The 13,654-nt window shown below is 42.9% G+C and overlaps 1 protein-coding gene across 1 annotated transcript in view; it reads right to left on the reverse strand.

The window, feature by feature from the left end:
* Chat (Choline acetyltransferase) overlaps nt 1-13,654 on the reverse strand; it is a 69,713-nt gene that overhangs the window by 49,318 nt on the left and 6,741 nt on the right. The window lies entirely within an intron of this gene.

Genomic DNA, 13,654 nt, shown 5'->3' on the forward strand with positions numbered 1-13,654 from the left:
GATGACGGATCGCCTCGCCCCGTTTAGATTACGGTCGACGATGAAAACGGATTTAATCACGGGAGCGTCGCCCGATATTCGGCAGCGACCGCGATCTGGCTGTTAATCCGCGAGATTTCATCTCTCGATCTCTCGATTGCAATATTCTCGAAACGTGCTGCTGCTGCTTCAGTGGCAATTAATCTCCTACGACGTCACACAAACTTTATTTTACGTTCCTGCAGGATATCGCGTTACGTTTTATGAGAAGACTCCGGTTATTGCAACGTAAACTTTGAGAAACTACCGTGGAAATGAAAATCGGATACTGCACACGAGCGTGTATACGTAAAATTGTAAGTAGAACAGGTCAACGACAAGTACTTGGCTTTGCAAGTAGTTTCAGACGCAGGCGCGCCACGCGGTTGGACATAGATTCCAAGGAGAATGATCTACCAGGTAGCGCGTTTGTCTGATTCTACTTATAATCAATTAAATCGTCATATTCCGTGGCATTTATCGATTTGGTTTGACTGCTTTTTAGAAAAATGAGGAATTAAAGGAAACAAAGAGAAATCGTATAGCTTGAGTTCATATTTCAACCTTACTTCCTGAAAGGTTCAACCCAATTGAAAATTACAACGCTGGATGGTAGAGGCACACTTTGAATTTCTCGGAACAATGGGACTTCACGTTTCTATTCACGCGAATAAGTGAAATTGCAATAAAGAAACAGGTCGAAATACTTGTTCTCTTTTTTCAAACGGGACGATGAAAGCTCAGAATCTCGTTTAAACGAGAAAAGGGAAATCTTTCGAGCCTCTGATAACGCGATGAAACTGACTCTGTCACGACACACAATTACAGGCATAAATTCATAACCCGTAATAATAATAAAGTTACCGCGTAAAACCAGTGGCGGAAAAGAAAGAGAGAGAGAGAGAGAGAGTGAGAGAGGCACGTTGGCAACGTGGCCACCAGCCGGCCTCAGGATTAATAAATCTCAATTACGCGAGTTAATACCGGGGGCAATTCTCTCCCCTGGCGTTCGCAAGGAACCGGATACGAGGGTGAAGGCATTTCTATCGGGCATTGTCGCTGGAACAATGACGATGACGATCCTGCGGAACCGCCTTCGCTTGCGTAAAGTGCTCTGTTCGAACGTCGCTGAAATTTATCGCTGTTTGTTGATGGGCCCTCGATTACTAATGCTGCAGAGTACAACGACTAGTAGAGTAGTCAAAGACTGTGTTACATCCTTCGAGTAGTATCTCTTCGTCAACTTGTTACGTTATTCAAGGAAAAAAATTCGATCAGTTTCAATTTATTTTTTAATATCTAAACTAGACGTAACAATTCGATGATATACGCGATGCTACATGTAAACTCGAGCAGACAAATCGTGGAAATTTTGCATACTTCGCTAATCCTATTTACGCAGATGGCAGGCAAACGTAGAAGGCAGCTAGCGCGATCTAGCGCGCAAACATCAGCGAGTACGAACGCGAGCTCCCGTTTGCACGTCGAATTAAACCGAAATAAATCATAAATATTAAACGAGGCTTTCAGTCGCGGGATTACGAGGGTTGCAGCCGCCCCCATGGATCTCTCTCTCTCTCTCTCTCTGTATGCGTCTCTTTCTCCGTGCCGCTCTCCTTTCAGCCGGCGGAAATTGCGCGAGACCTTTCCTTCCTTCCTCTTCCCCAGACTAGCCGGACTATTTCAATGACAATGAAACCTGATAAAGGCGCACGTCTCGCCTATTTTGCGTGCAACCGCTGGCCTCTGAACGAGCTGACCTTAAGATCAAGTGGCCACTGGACATCCTCGTGGCAGAAGCACCCTTCTGTAACGCTTGGTCGACCACAAAATCGCTCGAGATGTTCAGATACCTCGTAATTGTAACTCCATTACAATTTGCAAGAGATATTTGTTATCATTATTAAAGATACACGAACAGAATGTTGGAAATCTTGTACATTTTGAATGAATCAATGGGAAAAACGCATTGTCCCGACAATAAGTCAGTTTCCATGCCAGCAGTAAAGCCTCGAGGTTCAAGGGAGAGGGCCAAGCGTCTCTGAGATCGAGACCAGCGTCACGAAGGGATTTCGAGAGAATGGTAAGAAGAAAATCGATGGTCGTTCAAGCCGTATCCTCGTTCGGGTCTCGCTGGAACGAAATGGCTTGATTAACTGACGACGCGTCGTTACCGCGACCACCCTGCTGGTCCACTATTGCTTGGCAGGGGTAGTCGACTGCTCTGGGGCTGCACAGCCGGCAAGAAAATGCGAGGGGGCGTCACCCCCTTGCTCTCTCTGAGCCTTTGCTTGATCACGTCCGCGGTTTTCTTTTACGCTCGATAAAAAAGCTTTTCGAAGGTTAACTCGTTCGCGTTCGCGCTCGTAGCAACGCGTTTCTTTTAAAAATATGCATCGTTTTTTTTTGGCACCCCTTTTTAAGGATACTGAAAAGTGACATATTGACACTTGACCATGGATCGACAATTTATAACATTCTCAATTTATTTTTTTCTCGAAGGTTAACTCTTTCGTGTTGGCGTTTGTAGCAACGTGTTTCTTTTAAAAATATACACCGTTTTTTTTGGCACCCCTTTTAAAGGATACCAAAAACTGACATATTAACACTTGACCATGGATTGACAATTTATAACATTCTCAATTTATTTTTTGCAAGAGACTACTTAGTAGTGTGTTCGCCTTTCGATTCTATGATCATCCCTACCGGAAGCAGAGATACTGAATACAAAACTGAGCATTATACGAACACGTTCTCTCTTTAGATGACAGTTTCAGCATCCTCCAGCAAAGCTGTGCGATCATTTCGATCATTTCGACCTCCACTCGAAGCGGAGCCCAAAATGTCCGTTTCCTGGCGATTCCTTTCGTAGCCCGCTCGAATAAATTCAACCAGCAGAGCAGAGCATATGGGGGAAGCGCTAATGCCATTTTATGTGCGGCTTGATGCGTATAACGCAATATGGTGTCCCCTAGCAGTTACGCCTCGCTTCTGGAGAACCGCGAGAAGAAGAAACCCGACGTCGTTACGAACGAGAACGGACGTGCGATGCTTGGGGCGGGTGTACATGTGCACACGAAACTTCTTACTTTATTCATAAGCCAGAGTCGACCCCAGTGGCGGGTCGTGGAACGGGGATCGAGGAAGAATAAAGTTGAAAGGTCACGATGAACTTCCGCGCGGGAACTAAAACGCACCCGCCCTCCGCTTTTTCCGTGCTGTCGAAATACGACGTTGCAAACGCGTTTAGCGAAGCTCGACTTTTGTACCAGTTCCTCCGGGCTGGAGGAATTCCAGTGAATACCCTCGGGAGAAGTTCGCGACGATGACAAAGAGCGCTTTGAACGTTTCACGATACCGGCGTGGACATTTTGAAAAGTCTCCCCAGGTGTAATCCTGAGCTGATGAAAAGCGTGACTCTGGCGGACGAAAAAAAGGAACGAGTGTTCAGGAAAAGACGTGTCGCGTTCTCCATTGACGCTTTTAGCAGGGTACAGTGGAGTTAAAAGGTGAAGGGTGAATTTTTTTCGAAGCAAGTTTAGTCATGGCGAGTGGCTACGCGGTCTTGTGACATTTACCAGGGACACTTCACGCGAGGGAAACTTATTAAAATGTTAATCTTCCAAATATAGAGTATAGTTAGTATAGTTCATCCCTTGGACGATAAAACCCAAATACAGACTGCTGGAACGCTTCGTGTATTGCAAAAATGAATTAAAAAATTCAGAAGACGACGTTCGTTGGATAAAAGGAACGGTTTGACAAACGGTTTGAATAAACCAAGAAAGTGGACATGGACGTCCAGGAAGCGTCAAACGACCGCGGTTCCGGTTCGTGCGGCGAAGTGTTTCCTCGTCATTCGGAGGGAGGCAACCCCTTCTGTGTCACCGACGAGTGTGGAGGGTAAAGGGCAACAATGCCGTGAGCAACCACTCAAACAGTGGCCTTTGTCTGGAAATCTCTCGAGTTCTCCGTCCTCTCCCAACCCCTGCGCTCTCTTCTTTCATTTTTTTTTTTCTACCTTCTTCTCCCCTCTTCGAAGGCCCCGAGGGCGCACTTTTTAAACCCCCATAATTATAATACGCGCGAATTAAAAAACAATTTCCTCCTCTCGCCTTTGTATCCCATCGTCCATTTCGCGCGCGACGCTTCGAACGTGAATTAAACATTACCACTGACCCTCGCGTATATCTGGAAACCTAGCTCGCTCTGCGCGGAATTCTACCCCGCGTGCGTTCGTCCAAATAACCTCATTAAAACTTTCACACTTTGCCTCCCTCCGAGAAGACCAGGGGCAAACCGTGCGATTCGTTCCAATAAAATTCTTCCACGAAATCGTACGTTTAATTGGCTGTTGGCGGAAGTAATTATAGGCTGACGATGTACAGGATGATCCATTTCACTTGGACACCCTCAAGTAACAACTAAATTACACACTATATTAGAATTTATTATACGAGATAGTTACGCGATTTAAAAATAAAAATTGTACTATGCGAAAGCATAACGTTACGTAACTTAAGGGCCACTTAAAGTTATTGCAAGTGCCTGAGCAAGATCAATCTTTGATGCAACTATAGTTATCTTATTTACATTATCCTCATCAAATTTTATTAACTTTGCATAATCCTGCGAGATAAAAATATCGATTAGAACAACATCAAAGATTTTCATTCTCGATTACACTTCACTATACTTGCAACAACGCAGAACTGTTAAATCACACGCGAACCCTACAATGCCACTCGTCTCAGTTACGCTGCTAATCGCGTACAATAATTTCCCTCCACGCGATGCATAATGCAAGCATTCCTCGCAGTGTACAGCTAGTCGGACGGTCCTGTACACCCCGTGTAACGTCCATCACGTCCCATGTTCCCACGACGGAAGGGAAAGTTTGCAAACCGAGCGAAAGCTCTGGCCACGCTCAGGGAATGAAGTCTGCGGTTCCGTAGCCGGTTCCTCCCGAGCGATGTACCAATTTCTTTCATCCTCTGTCTTCGACCCTCGCAGCCAGCCTCGAGACACGATCTCGTTTTATCCGCTCGACCCCTTACACGATCCGCGTTTGTTACGGCCAGCACGCTCGCCGCTATCAACCGCCCCCGTCCACCCTATTTTTCGCCCCCTTTTCTTCCTCGCCCTCGCTCGAGGGCGGGCCAGAGCCAGATAGAGCACGCGAGCTCGCGTCCTCGTCGAGGGGATACCAGCACCGACTGCATCGTCTGCCGTAAGTGGATTCTGTCTTCGGGGCTGACGCCAAGTGTTCCGCCAACTTTCAATGGAAATGTCAAGTGCATGGAGTCTCCCGGAAACATTAAAGGATACCTGTCGAACGAACGCTGGAAGCCTGGGAGAAGCAACTTTCGGGTAACTTCCTTGATAATTGGCGTTGGGTTCCTCTGAGGGAACCTAAGGTTTGGGTTCATGACAGAGATTAGTGTGTAAGGTATCTAACGATATTCTTCGTTCTCTGTTGTAGGGTGTGCGATGACGTAGACATACTGTAACTTTGATAATAGTTGTCTTCAAAATGGAATACTAGAGAATGTACGATGTTTGCTTGTTACTGTATAGAACAACTGTCTTTAGTACAGAAATGCTATTGCACTAATTGGGATCTTTCATCGTTCTATGAACGCATGACTGTCGCGTGAGGAGCTAGATTCGAAATAAGAATGAAACTAAGGTAGCGCAGACTGGTAAAGACGCTTCGTACGAGAATCGAGGTATACGTATATATATTTGCGGAGTAAACCCTCGTCCCTTTCTCGCCTAGCCGTTCGTCCCTCGCGACGCTCTGACGGGCGACGCAGCTTCTCCGTCCCTCGACACGACCATAAGAGTTATACAAGGTACTAGCGCGGAAACAGATGTAGGCGTATAGAGGAGACGCGTCTCACCCTTCTCGTGGACTATCGTGGACAATTTGTCACATCCGCGACCGCCGACAATGCCACCGTCGCCATCCCCCTTCACGAGTACGCAACACATCGATAAGCCTACGCGTTGATAAATCGTGCGATACATGACCGTCATTATCGGACCAGAGACCACTCCCCAATGTGACGCTTATCGTAAGAATAGGATAATAGGCACGCGTACGATGCCAGCGATCGATGGCTGATACGCGCTGACGATGGAACTGGCTGATACACTTGTAACGTATGCGTAATTAAGAGCTACTCGTTGAAGAAGTTGAAAAACCATTGACGAGTTTGTATTATCTGTGTCTAGTCAAAAGTGATATACACGTGTGATGCAGAAAGATATTCTTAGAAATTTTTAAATATTTCATCTGCTCTATGGGTTCAGTTTTGACGCGAAAACTTTTCATTTCTTAAATGCGTTTGTTACTCTAAGCCAACAAATTCTCTGCTCGAAGTCCTGCGCAAATCGTGTTAATTCAGTCCTTCATTAGCTTGATTGAAACGCACGTTTCCAGCATCTCTTCCGCCGGTGAACTGTGTGAAATTGAAAGTGAAAATGGAAGGTATTTCTTCGCGAATCTATGGCACGGTTCGCGTATAACTGGTGATCAAATGCACGTATTGAATGTGATTCGTGTTTGATCAAGTTTTCAGAGGAATCGTACAAAGCTACTCGTGTCAAAAGCCTACATGGTTCATAAAGGGCCCTTTCAGCGTTGAAATACTACCTCAATATCGATAGAAGCAATTTGGTTAATGAAATTTAATGGTAGAATCTCGCTTCTCCACGATTCTGCCATGGAGAAACATCAAACGTTTTAATACATTAAAAGTTATTTCTCGTTTAAATCAGAGGTAATTAGATAATTAATAATATCTAATTTAACCAAGAGAAAGACAGAGTATCCTTAAATAAATGTCAAAATATCTTTTTGTAGCAAGAGTTTAACATACAGACGACTTCGAGGAAAAGGAAATCTCATTTAGACACTATTCTAATGAAAGAATCAATTAATCGATGGATACATTAATAGAAAGCTATTTATACCCAAGCAGAAATGGATTTGTATCGAACGAAAAAAGCATTTCATCCACCTCAACGAATAAAAGAGAAACGATTCACGCAAGGAAACAGAAACAGCAAGTCATGCCGCAACGCATCGACGATTTGTCATATTTGCGAACCTCCTCCAACCAGGCCATCGTCGCAACCCTCTTTCCTTTTCGAGTACACGACACATCGATAAGCCTACGTTTGATGAATCGCACGATAGGCGACCGTCATTATCGCTAAACCCATCCCCAATCTCCCTTCGAAATCTTCCCGTAAAATCGAGCTGTCGATCTGCTCGTGATGTAACACCAAAATATTCCCGAATCGCACAAATTATCGTACGACGCTCTTAGATTATTTCCATATATCAACAGAGAAACAAAAATAAATCTTGCGTTAGGAAATAGAATTCAGTATATGAACTGTGAAATAGTTCTGAAAGAAAAACACGCGCAGACTTTGCGTCGTCAATTTTCTTTAAGGTGGAGGATCCCAAATTTTCTATGCGATGTCCTTGCAATTAGTAAAAATGTTATAGAATATAAAGTTATATATAAATTATATAAAATAAAGTTATAGAATATAAAGAACATTGGACAGCTTTTTATTTATTATTTTCCATTTCCAATAGACACAAATTGACAGGGACATTGTGGCGGCCTTCCAACACTCGCCACTAAAGGGACAGCAACACGTACAGTTTCCTGATAATACACAAATACCTATCCTTTCCAATATATAAAAGTTCTGACCTGTCCCTAATATCCCAGCGTCTAAGGCAGGGCCTGCTAGGTGCTATTAATAGCCATTCGATCTAAACAATTAGAAACGTATTAAAAAAAAAAAAAAAGGGCCTGCTAGGAAGCCTTATTGATGAGTCCACTAGCAGGCCCAGGATGAAACGTTCTTTCCCTCTCTTTTTCTTCCATCTTTCCTCTTCCATTTCTATAGCACACTGAAGCAACTCAAGCTTCAACATTATAGAGTGCCATACATCTATTGCAGACGATGGTAGCTGGCAATTATTGAATTTCGTGTCTGAAAGACAAACGAGCCGACAAATCGGATTCACGGGATGCCGGACGTTCGAAAGGAACTCGGATGCGAACGGTCTACAGGAAGCTGAATTAGGTTCTCGCGCCTCGTCACGCTTGCCCTTCCTATCTCGGTCAAAGCCACGACCCTTCGAGATTGGCCAGGCACGATTAATTGACAGTAGGCCCTCCCGAGACTTCTCGACGTGATTCGAAACGACAGCTACGCATTCCAGGAGGGTGCGAAGGAAGGCATAAGGATGTAAGCGTCTCCACCAGGGCCGTGTACACTCTCTGTCGGTCTATCGCGATCGAGTCGTGCATTTTAACTTGTTGATCAGTAGTACAGCTGCGACGACTCCTTTGATCGTTACCAGACGGCGTTGCCTCGTTAAGGTTAATTGGCAGCTCCAACGGATCCCGTAACCGTGATTGGTAATTAAAGTTCCTCAGAAGCGGGTGACACGCGAAGCCGAAGATGCCTTTGCTGCGCTGTTTAGGGTTCAAATTTTCGATAGAAGTTTAGTATTTGTTAATGAGATTTTTGTTTCTCAACGTAACGCCATTGGCTACTTTTAATGTTATACTCGAGAGGTTCCTCAGAAGCGGGTGACATACGAAGTCGAAGATGCCTTTGCTACGCTGTTTAGGGTTCAGATTTTCAACGGAAGTTTGATATTTGGTAATGAGAATTTTTCTTTCTCAACGTAACACCATTGGCTTCTTTTTAATGTTATATTCGAGAAGTTCCTCAGAAGCGGGTGACAAACCAAAGCAGCGAAACCAAAGATGCCTTTTCTGCGCTGTTTAAGGTTCAGATTTTCGCAATTGTACAATGAGAATTTTTGTTTCTGAACATAACACCATTGGCATTCTCTTTTTTACTATAATTTTATAATATCGTGTGAAAATAGAAGACACTCTTCGTCGATGAATCAGAGCTGCGAACCTATTATTCGAAGGTATTTCTAATTTCTAGAGATCGTCAGGTGTTCCGGAAGCGATTGTCAGGCGACAATGTCGCGGGAAAAGCGGGAGCGAAAAAGACGAGCGGGGAAGCTGGGGAAGATATACGGTGGCAAAAGAAACATTGATTGAACACAGAGGGTGGCAGGTTGGTGTTGTCGAGGACCGATGAGGCGAATAATCGGATTTAGGGATTACCAACGCTCCTCGTGTTGCCAGCGACGCTGTTAGCCTACCATCGTCATCGTTTTCAGCAATCATTAACGCGATTATGGGATCTGTTTTGACAATCAGCTGGAATGATTTATACCCTGATTGAAAATATCGATAACGTTACACGTCCAATTATTTGCAGTCTTACGCTGTTTGTTATCATCAAACAGTTTGCAAATGTTGCTAAATAAATTCAGAATTTTGGAGACAGTCCGTGTATGTTATTTATTTTAGTATAAAACAGTCATCTGGTTGTTACTTTGAATACGACGCGCGTAGCGAGTTCGTTGAAGTCATCAGGGAGTTCGTTGAAATCTCCCGACGAACGTCCTCGTCGCGCTTTCAATACCCACGCTTTCCCTCTTGTCGTGGAAAAAAGTAGTCGATATCGATATTATACGACCCTAGAAAATTCAGCTCTTCCATTTATGTGCCAGAAAGAATTATAATAAAATTTGTACAGAAAGTATTCACTCTTTTATAAGATAGATCATAATTGCTTCAAGTTTGGAGCGAAAGAACTAAAATAATCTTTTAATTTTCTGTTAACGTATGGAAACACGAAAGATTATAATAATAATAATAATCCTTCTCCAACCGAAATTTATATAATATGTTCCCACTTATCGTTTCGTTTGAACTAAAATCACAATTTCCTACAAAAATTACGAACATTCGTGCACAGTGTGACCTAAATGATCCCAATCTCTGATCAACCGTAAGTTCGAGCTGTACGTCACAGCTCACCTTACCCGCGTACAACTATACCACACCAACCAACCCTTCAACGAACGCTACAAGTGATCCACGAGAACTGTTACGTTCGACAAAAAATTCGTCCAAAATCTCGCCCATAAACTAGCTTTAAAAATAGAAATAAATCGATATTTATGTCTTGGAGACTTGCACCAGAGGCGAATAACTCTTAACGTAGAATACCAGGCGATCACAGTCGAAACAGCCAGAAACAAATAACGCTAGACGAGTTGGCCAGGTGGTGGCAAGGGTCACGATCAATATCGCAGCTCCTCCAACGTGTATCGATATTATTTAAGTCTAATTACCAGCTAGATCGATATCTGAAATGGCAAACGAGCGAAGCACTTGTTAGAATATCGGGGAGTTTCGAGAATATCCAGGCTGGTCTTGCTTGCCACCCCTCGAATATTTCCCCCTGCACGCACCCCAACCGATGTCCCTACCCTATCAGCCGCGCCCTAATATAAATATTATTACACTTTGATGGGGTTAGGTTGACATTGGGCCCCGCAGACATCCCATCAATGCGTTTCTCGCCTCCCTCTTCCGCCCGCGCGCTTTATACTTGCTTTTTCATTAGGCCCGAATACCGGATGGCGCGTGCCGCTATTTTCGCGGGATTAAGCTGTGCAGGCCTCGCTCGATATCCCTGAAAGTCGTTTAAATACTTTACGGCGAAAAGTTCCGCCATCTATTGAATAACATCGCGCGAGAATCGTTACAGGGTGAAAGTCTGAGAACGTTTGGTATATCGTCGACAATTGGACAATCAAATTTCGTTGCAATATCAAGAGTTTAAAAAATTTTAGGCTTCTTTGGGAAGAGAAATGTTTGATCTCTTATTTCAATTGTTGTTCTCTCTTATTTCAGTTGATATTAAAGATTCGAAGAATTAACTAAGAGGGCTTCGTACGATTCGAAGATATGTATTTGATCACAGAAAAAAGGGACGAACACAAACACTGCCATTAATTCCTTTTTTTATTCAATCAACAACGGCTCCTCCAAATAAACCGTAGCGTACTCCACTGTACATGGACAATCGCAACAACTCATTCGAAACGACAGAGCATTCGACGACTAGCTACTAATTCGAAATTAATCGATGATCATCGACGTGTTAAAAAGCACAACTCATGTTATTCTTCGGTAACAATGACATCTTTAATAACCGGTTCAACAACATTACAGTATCATAGGTTCCACGTACATACACGGTTCGTTACTTCCTTTGAATATACATACATACATGTGTGCTCAGCTGTGTATGTAATCGTCTCGCGTGTACCATTGCTTTGTCTCTGTAATAGTATCATTATACTCATGCGTTGTCTATACGTCATTGCGATCGTGTATAATATACTGATTAGTGTTTGTGCACATGCGTTCTGCTTCGATGTATATGCACGCAGTTAAGTGCAGGTGTGTTTCTTCAAGTCGTAACGCGTTTTACTCTCGTTCTTTTTCACCGTCTCGTTTAAACAGTTTCGAGAGGAGTGCAGTCGTCGTAATGTGTAATTCAGCATCCAGAGTGTGCTTTGCAACGATAAATAATACCCCAAGAATACTTCTTGTCAGATTGACGCAAGGATAATAGAAGTTTTTCGAAGATATTTCGAATAATACTGTACCTTCTACAGTTACGTTACGTTACCAAGAGGGAATTATCAAGATACCAACGTTGAGCAATGATATATCGATACTAATAAAGAGAAACGCTCGCCAGCACCTTGAAATGATCTTTAAACATTGCAAACTATTTTCAACTCTCGTACGAAATTTCTAAGCTTAGTGTTGTAACGAACAAACCTGTAAAAATATTTCGAATGAAATAAAACGTCACAATTGGCACTATAGCAGACATTGTTTCTTCTTTTAAGCGATCATTACGAACTTTGCGTCGTTCGAAATGCAAACTCCCATTAATTTTGCATCAATCCAAAGTTTCGCAGAATCAATTCGTCGTTAAGGAGCGTGTCCGTATCCTCCGCGCGCTAATTCCCATCTCCCGTTCCATCTCGTAATAACGTTGCACAAGAGAAAGGGGACAACGAACAGACGAAATTGAGAAAAAAATGCCGCGAGCAACCTAAATGGCTACTCGAGCCGCGCGGAACGCAACCTCTTCCACGTTCTCGTTGCGAGCGCAAGCCAACTTTCCCTCTTCTTTTTTTTTTTCCACCTCGTCCACATTTTTCTCTTCCACTTCCCTCTCGCGTTTTGCATTTAGATCGCTCGCACTCGTGTTACTCATCCCGCAGAAAACGATATAATACACACAGGCGAGATACGTACGCAGGTCCCTCGTATAAGTGGAAAAAGGAGAGATCACTATGTTTCTGTTCTTCTTCCTTCATTTTTATATTATATTCGCGAACGTAGAACGTATTTACAAGAGACAAAAGAGAAGCAAGGGGTTACGTGTGTTACGCGATTATACGGAAATATTCGTATATATATATATATGGTTTTTCTCTTCTTTTAATTTACGCGTAAATGTATATACGTATATATATAGTCGTGATACAATTTGCGATATAGATACATACAACGCCTTGCTCGACAGTTATCTTTTGCTCGCGACGTCTTCGAGGTAAAATATGGAAAAGAATTTGCTCCTCGTCGTTCTTCGTCTATGTAAGATTACACGTATAGAACTTTTACTGGTTTAATGTGTATTAGGTACCCCCTATATAATATTATATATGTTATATACACGATATAATATTATATAACTTCGCTATTATACAGTGTAACTTAAAGTATGTACGCGGATATGCGTGCGATGGAGGATCGAAATTGCACTTTATCAGTTGTGAATATCAACGTATATTTAAAACAGAAAAATATTACATGGATATAGCTTGCAGATTAAACCATATCCATAAAAATTGTAATTATAAATTTAGCCTGAGTTCGAGTCGCAAATGCTTCGTTTCACTCTGCTATAAAATTAAGAAAAAAATTGATACGTTTGTAAGCATAACTTGTTTAACTTTTACCAAACATTAGCACGTAAATTCGAATCGAAGAACAACAGTTTCGATCCTCCACCACGATAACTTCTATCATTGAGACTTTTAACCTGTTGCAACGACCACAACATATGTACACGTCGCCGTAAAAAACTCTGTAGCGATCAAGTGGCTTGAAAGAATTTCGTGCAAAGACTCCTACAACCTCCCTCGTATGCGATCAAATGAAACAATATCGTCTACGTAAACCGTGTTGTTCGAAACAACAACCCATCAGCTGATCGATAACCATCGGCAAGTGGCACGTTGCCTTCCCATCGATCGTTACGCTAAAATCGTAATTAAATAGAGGCCAGCTCATAGAAACGAAGTCACCAATGCGGATATACATATGTACGTATATATATATATATATATATATATATATATATGTATAATTACCATCTTACCACGAGACGGAAACCTTCTCGCCTCTACTACGAACGGAAAAACGAGAACTGCGAATCACCTACAGATACGCTTAAGGTACGTAAACTAATGTCTCTACGTTGTTCTTGACTCGGGTGCATACACTTATCGAGGGTTTGGGGCAATAGGTACGGTCTGCGTCACGAATTTCGTGACCAACAGGGTGGTGGATGAGCGAGGGGCGGATAAAAGGGTAGAAACTTGAATGTTCAGGCACTGTAAAACTCAAAGCACTCG

This window comes from Xylocopa sonorina, chromosome 17, assembly GCF_050948175.1.
Source record: "Xylocopa sonorina isolate GNS202 chromosome 17, iyXylSono1_principal, whole genome shotgun sequence".
Classification (NCBI taxonomy): domain Eukaryota; kingdom Metazoa; phylum Arthropoda; class Insecta; order Hymenoptera; family Apidae; genus Xylocopa; species Xylocopa sonorina.